The sequence below is a fragment of a genome, unplaced genomic scaffold, assembly GCF_019419815.1.
Source record: "Pyrus x bretschneideri cultivar Hongxiangsu unplaced genomic scaffold, Pyrus_bretschneideri_v1 Contig16, whole genome shotgun sequence".
In the NCBI taxonomy this organism is placed as follows: Eukaryota; Viridiplantae; Streptophyta; class Magnoliopsida; order Rosales; family Rosaceae; genus Pyrus; species Pyrus x bretschneideri.
In genome coordinates, this window is record NW_025999457.1 from 5,579,983 (window position 1) to 5,592,241 (window position 12,259).

The 12,259-nt window shown below is 37.1% G+C and overlaps 2 pseudogenes; one reads left to right on the top strand and one right to left on the bottom strand.

Annotated features, from left to right (window-relative positions):
* Positions 1–276: 276 nt before the first annotated feature.
* Positions 277–10,763, top strand: LOC103957852 (annotated as a pseudogene).
* LOC103957854 lies at positions 907–9,850 on the bottom strand (annotated as a pseudogene).
* Positions 10,764–12,259: the final 1,496 nt, after the last annotated feature.

Below are 12,259 nucleotides of genomic sequence, written 5' to 3' on the forward strand. Positions count from 1 at the left end.
TTAGTATGTTGATAACTGTTTTATTATATATATGTATATCAACTTGGTCCACTCATGTTTGTTTTGCGCCCCCTTCAGGACTTAGAATCGAGGCATACAATCCCGACGTCCAGGCACTTCAGCATCGGCATCTTCGAGTCCTCTCGGTGTAGGACCCACTCCCTTGGTTCATTCAATTTTATATTATTTTCTTTTAGTGTTCTAGATTAGTGGTGTGCTCTGAACACGGTCCTTATTTGCATATTCATTATTCTTTTATATTTATAAACCTTATTTATCCTTTGTTTTCAGTATTTGCACTCAATAAATGGCTCTCGTCACCCTCGGGTGTCGGCCAGCACGTGCCTATCCTGGTATTCGGGGAATATCGGGGTCGGGGCGTGTCAAATACTGCATTTTGTTTGTAGTCTATGGGTCTTGGTGTCTATATTTTGAAATGCAATGGGACAATAGTCATGATGGTAAATTCTAGGGTAAGGCTCTGTGATCACTTCTTATAATTGGAAAAGTTCATGTCTAAGATTAATCTCATGTTCAAGTGGGAGAATGTAAGAGTATGAACATGAGATTGGATGTTTTGACAGCCTTATAAGAAGTTGTATACTAATCCTTGTTTTTGAAGGGTTATGTTTTGACATTTAAACTGATATGGATTGGAAAACATAAATTGTTTTCTATAAGGATTTTAATAGGGAATCCTTATTGGGTTATGAAAAAGATATATATGTACCTATATATATATTGTAACCACTGTTCTCACAAGTGTGTGCTCTATTTGGAACTAAGCTTTATTCTTCGTTAGAGCTTGAAGTAATCTGACAGAAAGGAGAAGAGTTACAGTGCACTGAGATCGAGCTGTAGCTTCCATGGCATCTTCGAATGGAGGTTCATCAGGTTAGTGAAATTACAATGTTTATATGGAAAAGTTATTGTGCATTACTTGATTGTGATTACTTTAACTTAATCTTGTTCTTGGCTATAATAGTTTAACATTATGTTGAACTAGCAACCTACAAAAAAATGCCTGTTTACTGCTTGTTTCTGATTTTATACTAGTCATGTATCTATTCTTCCAAAAGGATAATTTTAATCTGATGGCATCATGGTGCCTCAATGGTACCATCGTGGTGCCTCAACGATCACCAATAAGTTGTTTCAGATAATATATGGTTTACGGCGATACACATTTATCTTTATATGCACATTTATGGTCAAGCTTAGAAGAAAATCCCAAAGCTTTCTCAATTTTTACAAGTCAACTGAAAATTCTAGTGTGCTTAATTTCTCATTAAGAAATTTTAAACGATGAGTTTCCCGTTGCCGAGCACTGTTCAATGTTCATGCTAAGAAATTCAAAGTTTCTTTAAAGGCCTTTGGATATTTCTACATGAGAAGTATAATGTATTATTATTTTTCATTATGCGGGGTTATATATATATATATATATATATATATCTTATGTTTGGGTTCTAGTTATAGAATTTGAGATTGGAAAGGGAAAGTGTGAATGCAAAAGAGCAAAGAATAAGTGAGAATAATTTGTGATTAATTTTCTTGACCATTTGCATTATCACATATTCTATATATATACATATTACATCAGTTGGCCTTGTAAAGTCATAGAAGGCAAGTATTAGAATATAATACAGCAGTAAAGACAGAGAAGGAATGAATCGTGCAGTGCAGCAAATCACGTCCTAATGGCAGATTTGTCTGCTTGATTTGTTGGACCTGTAGTAATCTCTTCATCCCCCTCAAGCGAAATGAAACAAAGTGAAGATTAAGCTTCGAAATAAGAAGGGAGAATCGTTCACGAGATAGTCCTTTGGTGAAGATATCGGCAATTTGATGTTGGGAGGGAATATGCCGAGTGGCAAGGACCCCGTGAGCAATTAACTCACAAACAAAATGGTAATCAATTCTATGTGCCGAGTGCGAGCATAAAAGACTAGATTTATAGCAATTTGAAGAGCGAAAACATTGTCGACATAAATGCATGGTGATTGTGGTTCCCAGTAAGTCGAGCTTAGAAGCAAAAGCCCAAAAGTCCATTCCACATAGCCCTCATGGCCTGGGTTTTGGTTTCTCGTCGGGAAAGAGGCCCGAGCCTCTCGATCTCCGGTCGCCATCGATTTGGCCACCTTAGGGTACGATCTAGGTTTGAAATTGAAGGTAGAGACAAAGGGAGAGTTTTGGTACCTTTAGTTTACCGTAGAATGGCCGGAGATGGCCAAAAACTCGTCTTGAAGACGTCAGACCCACGGAGGGAATGAGTGTGCTTAGCTCCGATGGGTGTACTTCGTGTTTGTTGGAATAAGAGGTGGAAGAGTCCTCGTAAAGGTGGTAATGGTGTCGTGGTGTGGTTATGGGGGTTGGGTGTAGATCGAGGAGGGAGTTCGAGAGAGTTAGAGAGTAGAGAGAGAGAATGAGAGTTGAGAGCTAAGAGTGAGAGATCCGAGAGAGAGAGAGAGAGACTCGGGAAGGAGAGAGATATGAAGTTAGGGTGCTACCATGTGGCAGCGTAGGGGAGAAAAGAAATGTAGATTGAGGGTCTAGATTGGATTAGGATAAGTGACCAAATTGCACATTTTATAAACTTTCAGGGACAAAATGAAATTACAATTTAATAATAGGGGTGGGGTTTCACATTTGTGACCATATTCCTCGCATAGTTGGCAGGGCTCGTCAGTCTCAAAAGTGGGTGGCTTAGGTGGTAGCGATGGCAAAGGAATAAGAGGTGGTCGATGGTCATTAGACAGACCACGGTTGAATCGAAGAGCATTCCAATTGGTCTGGCGGTGGGAATTAGAAGGACGCGACCCAGGACAATTGCGATTACGACCTTGTCCGTGGCTAAAAGAATGATTGGAGGATGAGAATTGGTTTTGGCTGGAGATAGATTTGGATGGGCCATTAGAGAGACGATGAGCAGTGAAGGTAGCACCATTGGACAAGGAAAGATATGACATTTTTTTGATGAGATTTTCTTCCTGAATGACCAAGTTATAACAGTCATCATATGAAAGAGAAGGGCGAAGATGAACAACGGTGGTAAACTCCTTGTACTCAGGACCAAGGCCGTCTAAAAGGCATTCAATGAGGTCATCTTCACTGATACTGGAACCAGCAGTATTACGAGAATCTGCAAGGCTTTTGGCATGCATTAGAATAGTCGAACATGGGCTTCTTCGAATCTTTCTTAAGAGTGCGAAGTTCGTCACAAAAAGTGCGGATGTGAGTCTTGGAAAAAGGTGATAAACGTTTTTCCAAGAGAGTCCAAGCATCATAAGCATAGCTGCAAGGGGTTAAAATAGTTCAGATAAAGGATATGCAGGTAGCCTTGATCCAACTAAGAGCGAGTTTGTTCCTAGAATAATGGGGATTGACAAAGCCATCATCGAGCTTCTTCCATGGTTTAGAATTAATGGTCACGACATCTTCCATTCCATGAATTTCAAAAACATCCTGAAATTGAGGTCGCCAACTAAGATAATTGTTGTGGTCCATGGGAGTGTTAATCGTGTGAGAGATGTTGAAGGTGGTGGGAAGGGAGATGGTAGGGGTAGTCATGGTAAAGGAAGATGAATCAGAAGAGGTAGGGGAGATTGGGTTAGCAGAAGTCATAAAGGATCGAATGAAGTGTTAGCTTGTCGAGAAGGCTCATTTCATATAAAATTTGAGATTGGAAAGGGAAAGTATGAATGAAAAAGATCAGAGAATAGGTGAGAATAATTTGTGATTAATTTTCTTGATCATTTGCATTATCGTAGATTGTATATGTATACATATTACATCAGTTGGCTTTGTAAAGCCATAGAAGGCAAGTATTATAATATAATACAACAGCAACAGTAAACATAGAGAATGAGTGAATCGTGCAGTACAGCAAATCACGTCCTAATGGTAGATTTGTTTGCTTGATTTGTTGAACATGTAGTAATCTCTTCACTAGTGAACTCTTATGTATTTGTTCCTTGCTTTCTGCCACCCGTCAATTTTTGGTGTATCTCAGGATCGGGGCATGATACCTCAATTTTGTGATAAATCAAACATATAATTAAGGAGAAAGTTGTTAGTCTATGACGTTGTGTCCTCCTCCATTGATTCAATAGTTTGTATCCATACAAACTTTGTTAAGTAGTAACCTCCATATAGTAAGGCTTAGCTAAGTTGGCTAGCTAAAGTAGTGAGCTCTTAAACGCTTCGGTGTAATTAGGAATGGAGCCATGTAATTATAAGTTGTAAATCCCAATGTGAGATTTTCAACAAAAAGATGGTACAACACAATTCCAAATATTGTAAAACTGAGTTGTTATTTTCATAGCAAAATAGTATTTCACTCATAAAAATGTTGTGATCATTTATTGAAAAATTACTGCAACTTTATGTACATCATTCAAAGCTACAGTTTTTACTCCTCACAAAAGTTTTCACAATTACTTCCTATAGCCAGTGTTACCAAATCATGTAATTCTTCATGAACCACGGTTAACCTAGATAGTAGTAGATAAGAGATGCTCGTATTGTAAACAAACTACTGTTTTTGATAAAATTTGGAATGAAGGGAGATAGCAGGTTCAGTAAAAGTAGCACAAAGCATACTAAAAGACATCTTCTCAGAGGGGTGTTTGCTTTCTGCATTCTTTCACCACACTTTAGACTTCATCTGAAAAGATAAGTCTGTTGGTAAAAAATAAATAAATTAATTAAATCTAAAAATAATTAATTAAATAATTGAATTATTAGAGCCCAAGCCCCAAGGCCTAAGGCCCATCTTTTTATAATTAATTATATATTAATTATCAATTAATTAGTATACCCCAAAGGCCAACCCCAAAGGTCAGCCCAATTTTATTCTCCATGATCCATCACTCCAATAACTTTCTATAAAGGACAAAGCCTTATAAAGTGAGGGGACCTTTTGGTGGTGAGCAATGTGGGACAATGAAATTCTACTCAAAATTTCCAACAATACCCCACATTTGAGTTGAAATGTCATTCAAACACCACCAATTTACTTATAACACTCCACATTTGAATGCAAATGTATGACTAGGTTGCCTAAAACTGAGAGAGAATAGACATGATATGCATCGGGTGAAGTGTATTTTGGACCTGAACTTACCCTAGTGAAAATATATCGAGTTTACTTGGTGACGCAGTGGATGTGGAAGATCTTGAACTGTTCACTGCAGTAGTAAACCGAGACAATATGCTACACACATATCATGTGTGCCACACGTTAATTCATACTCTTGATAACAAGATATTAATGTCATTAAATGTATAAAACATAACCCTCAAACTTCCACATACAACACACATTTTATCATAGGAATGGGTAATCTGTGTGTTCAACTTTTGAATCAAACTCAACCAGTTTGCCTATTGAACCTAGACCATGGGATCTCCAATCAACTAGGTTAGGTTTCCGCCCAGTCCGATTCATTCAATTGGCTTGAGACCCATTCCCCTTTATGTGAATAATATTTGCTCTCTTGGTAGGCCTTTTGTCAAAGGATCAGCTATATTTTCCTTTGACTTTACATAATCAATGGATATTATTCCATTGGAGAGCAACTTCTTAAAAGTATTATGCCAACGCCTGATGTGTCGCGACTTTCCATTGTATACATGACTTTTGGCCCTTGATTGCGCGGCCATATTGTCACAATGTATACATATAACAGTTACAAGCTTTGGCCACACTGGAATATCCTCTAGAACATGTTTGAGCCACTCGACTTCGTCGCCAGCCAAATCTAAGGCTATAAACACCGAATCCATGGTGGAACGAGCGATACATTTTTGTTTAGAGGATTTCGATATTGTTGCACCTCCCAAGGTAAAAACATATCCACTTGTCGATTTGGACTCTGTAGTGTCAGAAATCCAATTAGCATCACTGAAGCCTTCTACAACAGGTCAATACTTTGTGTAGTGTAATCCGTAGTCAAGTTTATTTTTCAAATACCTTAACACTCGTACTAAAGCATCCTAATGCTCTTGTGCTGGATTTCATGTATATCTACTAAGCCTACTTACCGCATAAGCTAAGTCAGGCCTAGTCGAATTCATCAAGTACATTAGAATTCCAATTACTTGAGAATATTCAAGTTGAGATATGGCATTGCCTTTATTTTTCTCCAACTTGCATCCAGCATCAACAGGAGTTGTAGCAGGTTTGCAATCAAATTGACCAAACCTTCGTAATATTTTTTCTGCATAATAGGACTATGTAAAGACATATCCTTCACTTGAAATCTAGCCCTTTGAATTTCTTAGGCTTCTTAAAGTATTTAGTCAGAGTGCCATTCACAGTCATAGATTGTTGATCCATTTTTTGTTTCAAGATCGTTGGAAATATGTCAACGATCTGTGACAAACTTATATATGCTAATAATAAATGCGAATAAATATTTTACAGAGTATAAACAGAATGCAATAATAATTAAGCAGATAAACAGAAGATCAAGGCTTACGTACTGCAATGTCCTTTAAACAGAAATTCCGTCCCCACTCAGTGCTTGTAGTTCTACGGACTTCTGCTTCACTAGGATTCAACGATCCAGTTAGAATTCTAGCACCGGAAAAACTTAACTTCTGGCGAATTTCTTTGTGGTTCTCTCAATAAGAATGCTTTGGATTGTAGAAGGAGAATTATTTTTTGTGTTCTAAATGCCATGCAAATTGATGTATATATAGAATGATAATGCATGTTCGCAACAGGTATGGAGAAGGGATGCATCTGTTGGGTGACATCTTCTCAGAGGGGTGTTTACTTTCTGCGTTCTTTCACCATACTTCAGACTTCATCTGAAAGGATGAGTCTGTTGGTAAAAAATAATTAATTAATTAAATTCGAAATTAATTAAAAATAATTAATTAAATCTGAAAATAAATAATTAAATAATTTAATTATTAGAGCCCGAGCCCCAAGGCCCAAGGCCCATCTTTTGATAATTAATTATATATTAATTATAATTAATTACCAAGGGTGAGCCCAATTTTATTCTCCATGGTCCATCACTCCAATCCCTTTCTATAAGGGACAAAGCCTTATAAAGTGAGGGAACCTTTTGGTGGTGAACAATGTGGGACAATGAAATTCTACTCAAAATTTTCAACAATACCCCACATTTGAATGCAAATGTAAAAGCAAATATATGACTAGGTTGCCTAAAACTAAGAGAGAATAGACATGATATGCATCGGGTGAAGTGTCTTTTGGATTTGAACTTACCCTAGTGAAAACATATTGGGTTTACTTGATGACACAGTGGATGTGGAAGATCTTGAACTATTCAACACAGTAGTAAACCAAGACAATATGCTACACACATATCATGTCTGCCACACGTCAATTCATACTGTTGTGTTCATTTTGGCCCTGAACAAATCCCGGATTTTGTAGGAGCTTTAGAGAATTTAGCCATTTCAATTCTCGTAAATGTGGCCCCATTTACTCCTATATATGTGACATTCATTAAGAATAGTATGCCATATTCCTCTTGATAACAAGATATTAATGTCATTAAATGTATAAAACATAACCCCTCGAACCTCAACAGACAACACACATTTTATCATAGGAATGGGTAATCTGTGTGTTCAACTTTTAAATGAAACTCAACCAGTTTGCCTATTGAACCTGGACCATGGGATCTCCAAGCAGCTAGGTTAGTAATCTGTGTGTTCAACTTTTGAATCAAACTCAACCAGTTTGCCTATTGAACCTAGACCATGGGATCTCCAATCAGCTAGGTTAGGTTTCAGCCCAGTTCGATTCATTGAATTGGCTTGAGACCCATTCCCCTCGATGCAAATAATATTGGCTCTCTTGGTAGGCCTTTTGTCAAAGGATCAACTATATTTTCCTTTGACTTTACATAATCAATGGATATTATTCCATTGGAGAGCAACTTCTTAAGAGTATTATGCTGACACCTGATGTGTCACGACTTTCCACTGTATACATGACTTTTGGCCCTTGATTGCGCTGCCATACTGTGACAATGTATGCATATAACAGTTGCAGGCTTTGGCCCATCGTTTGATAATTAATTATATTAATTAAAAATTAATTAGTACACTCCAAAGCCCAACCCCAAGGGTGAGTCCAATTTTACTCTCCATGGTCTATCACTCCAATCACTTTTTGTAAGGGACAAAGACTTATAAGGTGAGGGGACTTTTTGGTGGTGAGCAATGTAGGACAACGAAATTCTACTCAAAATTTCCAATAAATTTGTTTCAGACAGTTTGACAGAAGCCAAGGTAGAGATATTGGGAATGATGATTGAGGAAGAAAATGAGGTTGCAGAAGCCATATAAAAAAAAAGAGGATCAAAGCTCGAATGTCATGTGAACTTTCCGTATTTCATTGATTACAAAACAACGCTTAGCAGCTAACACAAGTTACAACAATAATTAAAAATACAAATTATAATGATAAGATAACAGCAGAGCCTAACAATCTTATCCACATTTATAATCTTCAGTCACATCATCCTTCAGAGAGTACATTTTGCACTCGCAAAAGGGAAAAATATTTGTACAGTCTGTAGAAAAAATTTTCTTTACAAAATTGCAACGCAACTCATGTAATCACAATGAATTCAAAACGGAGAAATAACATCAATGAAGGTATCTTGTCAGCAGGGAATTGTTAAACCACCCATTGGATGATCAAATCCAAATTCTTGTTCTGCCTCACTTGGCAAGTCTTGGGATGAAGGTTGGTTGAGTTATGATACAGGAATGACAAACCGCTGTCTCTCGTGCTCCCCAACATAAACCGCTAAATAACTTTTCGGGACATCTGCTATATTATATGAACTTCCTCGACTTGAATTTGAAAAAGACCGCTGAAGAACTTTCTTTGCATGAGTTACACTTGGACGACTGAAACCCATGGTTTTATGTCTCTCTAGAGAAATGTCTGGTGCAAGTTTATTGGTGCAAGAAGAAGAGAAGAGTTGGGAAGATGCAGAGACTTGAATGGATGGCAATGAAAGTCTCATGAAATATATATACTTAAAGTTTTATATAGTCCTCTGTTGAAAGAAATATGTGATGACAATTAAGGCCCATCTGGATAGGGCATAGAAGGGACACTGGTCACATGGTGCTGTTTTCCACCTCAACTTCAATATTTTGGGTGAAATATTTCTTGACAGAAATAGTACTTCAACAGATATATAGTCTCAATCACCACCGATGTACTTTGACAAGGTGATGAATTTGAAGACAGAGGCATGTGAACTTGCAAATGCTTGTGCCCTTAGAATTTTTTTTTTTTTTCAATCCCATTCAATTTCCTGCAGACCACTCACTCAAACTTTCTTATAACATTATGTTGATTGTTAGGATTACCACTGATCTTATCGCATACTTTCCGAACATGAGTAGGACATTATGTTTTATTTTAGTTTCAATACGTTTTCAGTTTGTGCAGTTATTAAGAGATGTAGTTGTAGGGTAATGTGGTTCTTCATTTCTGCTCTTAATTTTTCTTTTTGAAAGACAAGTCCATGTGATTTTCCACGAGAAAATGATTATCACTTGGCTCAGCCACGGTCCTTCACTAATTGTATTTTTGTGCATAACTGATGTCCTTGAAAAATTGGGTCATAGCCATGTGAACATTTTAATGCTTGAGCAGCTGGGTCACTTGACAATCCGCATTCAATTGCCTCCAGACCACTCCCTCCAACTTGTACAGATTATTCTGTAGACCAACGTATCAATTTTTCGTACCGATTGTAACCAAAACAGATTAAGTCCTCACATTTTATATGCTAAAACTGTTGAAATAGCACCACGGGAAAAATTCTTGTCTCAAGGATGTCTCTGATTTTTTTTATAGGCCTTCAATTAAGAGAGATAGGACATTGGGTTGCTTTCGTTCAGGCATCAACTTGTGAAGTGTTGTTGATAGCTTGTCGACAAGTCCATGTGATTTCCATGGGGAAACTATCTCACTTGGGTCCATTCCAGTGCTTAATCACCAATCATTTTAGGTAACTGACCGCTTGCAGCATACCGCGTTAGCTATATATGCATACATCACCCAAGGTTCAGGAACAAACCAACACAAGTCTTCTACTCCCAAGCATATCTTATCAAAGCTCTTTCTGTTCAAAATATTCAATTGAACTCTTTATTGTTCCTTTTTACAGAGAATTTTTAAAACCATGGGTTTCCGATTGCCTGGTATTTTACATGCCAAGAAAAATCAAGTTTCTTCAAAGTCATTGGATGTTCCAAAAGGCTATCTTGCCATCTACGTTGGGGAGACCCAGAAGAAGCGGTTTATTATTCCGGTGTCCTACTTGACCAACCTTCGTTCCAAGATTTGTTAAGCCTAGCTGAAGATGAATTTGGATATGATCATCCAATGGGTGGTATCACAATCCCCTGCAGTGAAGATACCTTCCTTGGTTTCACCTCAGCTTTGGTGTATAAGTAGAGGCTGTATATACGTCGACATGATTTTGAAACCAACGGCTGTAAGAGCACTTGGCAATTTTAATCGCTATCTGGCTCACCTGAAGGAGGTTCAATAGATTGATCGTCCAATGAATCATCGTGATGGAAGAGACATCAACGTCAAACTGCTTTGAGCTAAGAGGAAAATGTCCAGCCTAGCGGACACAAACTCACTGACACAATTTTTCAAGAATGGTTATTGTCAACTGAATGTACATAGTTGTCCTGATTAGAATATTTCACTACAATACAACGGTTTTACAGTTTCATGATTTACTTTTCTTTTTATTTGCTATCTTCTTTCAATCAAGTTATGAACAAACGATATATTTACACACAAGGGACTAATTACTGGAATATTGACAGACGAAGTAATGCAAGTAAACACCATAGGCAGATTTAAAAACATGTTCAGAATGGAATATTGTACAGATAAGTTTTAAGTAGTAACAAGCATTGGATGCACCCATAATAGCACTAATCCATGCTGAAATTCCCATGAAAATACCAATGTGTGCTTGAATATGCCCCAAATTAAATAGCACTTATCCATGCTCAAATTCTCACAAAAATATAAATGCGAACATTTAAATGATTATATTAATTACTAGCCAGGTCAAAAAGTTTCAACTGTACAAATATTAGCAAAGCAAAAATGTAGTCTCAAGCAGGTTCTTTACTGCAAGAGATCAGCACAGCGACTTAATTTTTTCCCGTGTCAACAACTCCAGCTCTTACCTTCCCAAAAATTGATTTGATCACTCGAATAAATGGTATCTATACATACGAATGTTCTAACTTTATTTAGTTTGCTGACAGTGGAATCTGTACGTATTAAAAAATTTCCCTTTATGGCAGCTATAGGTCTTTGGCTAGCTAATTCAGTAGTCACTTGTGTTAAATCTCTTATGGATTAGATCACATGATTAGTGATTAAGCCAAAAGAAATAGGGACCAATCCATTGGGAAGCTCCTGGGTCAATGTCCATCTTATTAAAGATGCGCCATGTCCACTCTCAGCAGCTGTATAGATGTAACTAAAACTGACTGACAATATATCCCACCTTGAAGATAAATCCCTAGCTAATTAGATCGCAGAAAGGCTTATTGAAGGTTCAACGTTTCTTTCATTCTTCTGTTTTGTATGGTGACTCTTATACATCTCCTACATCAAGTATCAATAAAAAGTTGAGAGTCGTAATTGGATATATGGAGAAGAACATATATTCATACAGTAAATTTCAAGTGGAGTTGTTTGAATGCAAAATTCGCAATTTACTATCTACCAAATAACATACTAGTCATACAAAACTAAGGTTATTGTCCAAACTATTGGGGAGAGGTATTAGTATTCTCATAACTATAAAAAGGATCCAAATGAAAACTCAATCACAAAAGAACCTGAAGAAATTAATCCAAAATTGTACAGGTCACGCCTTTTTTACTTCTCTTTTTTATGAAAGAAAACAAAATTACTCATGTTTAAATCAGACGGTTCATCCTCAACCAAGAAATGTTTTGTTGGTCATTAGCAGAAGACAATACCAAGCAGCAGCAACACACCTGGTCATATAATTTAAAGGGATGCTTTCTATATTGTAATGTAATAAGCTATGAATATTGCTAGAGTCTCCATTTAGGCATTTACCTAATCTGATTCAAGGGGAACAGTATGTGTCTCCCTCCTCGATCAAAAAAAAAGTACAAAATCTGGAAATTGTTTGGTTTACAAAATTGTAACAATCACACAGTTCGTGTAATTGCTCTC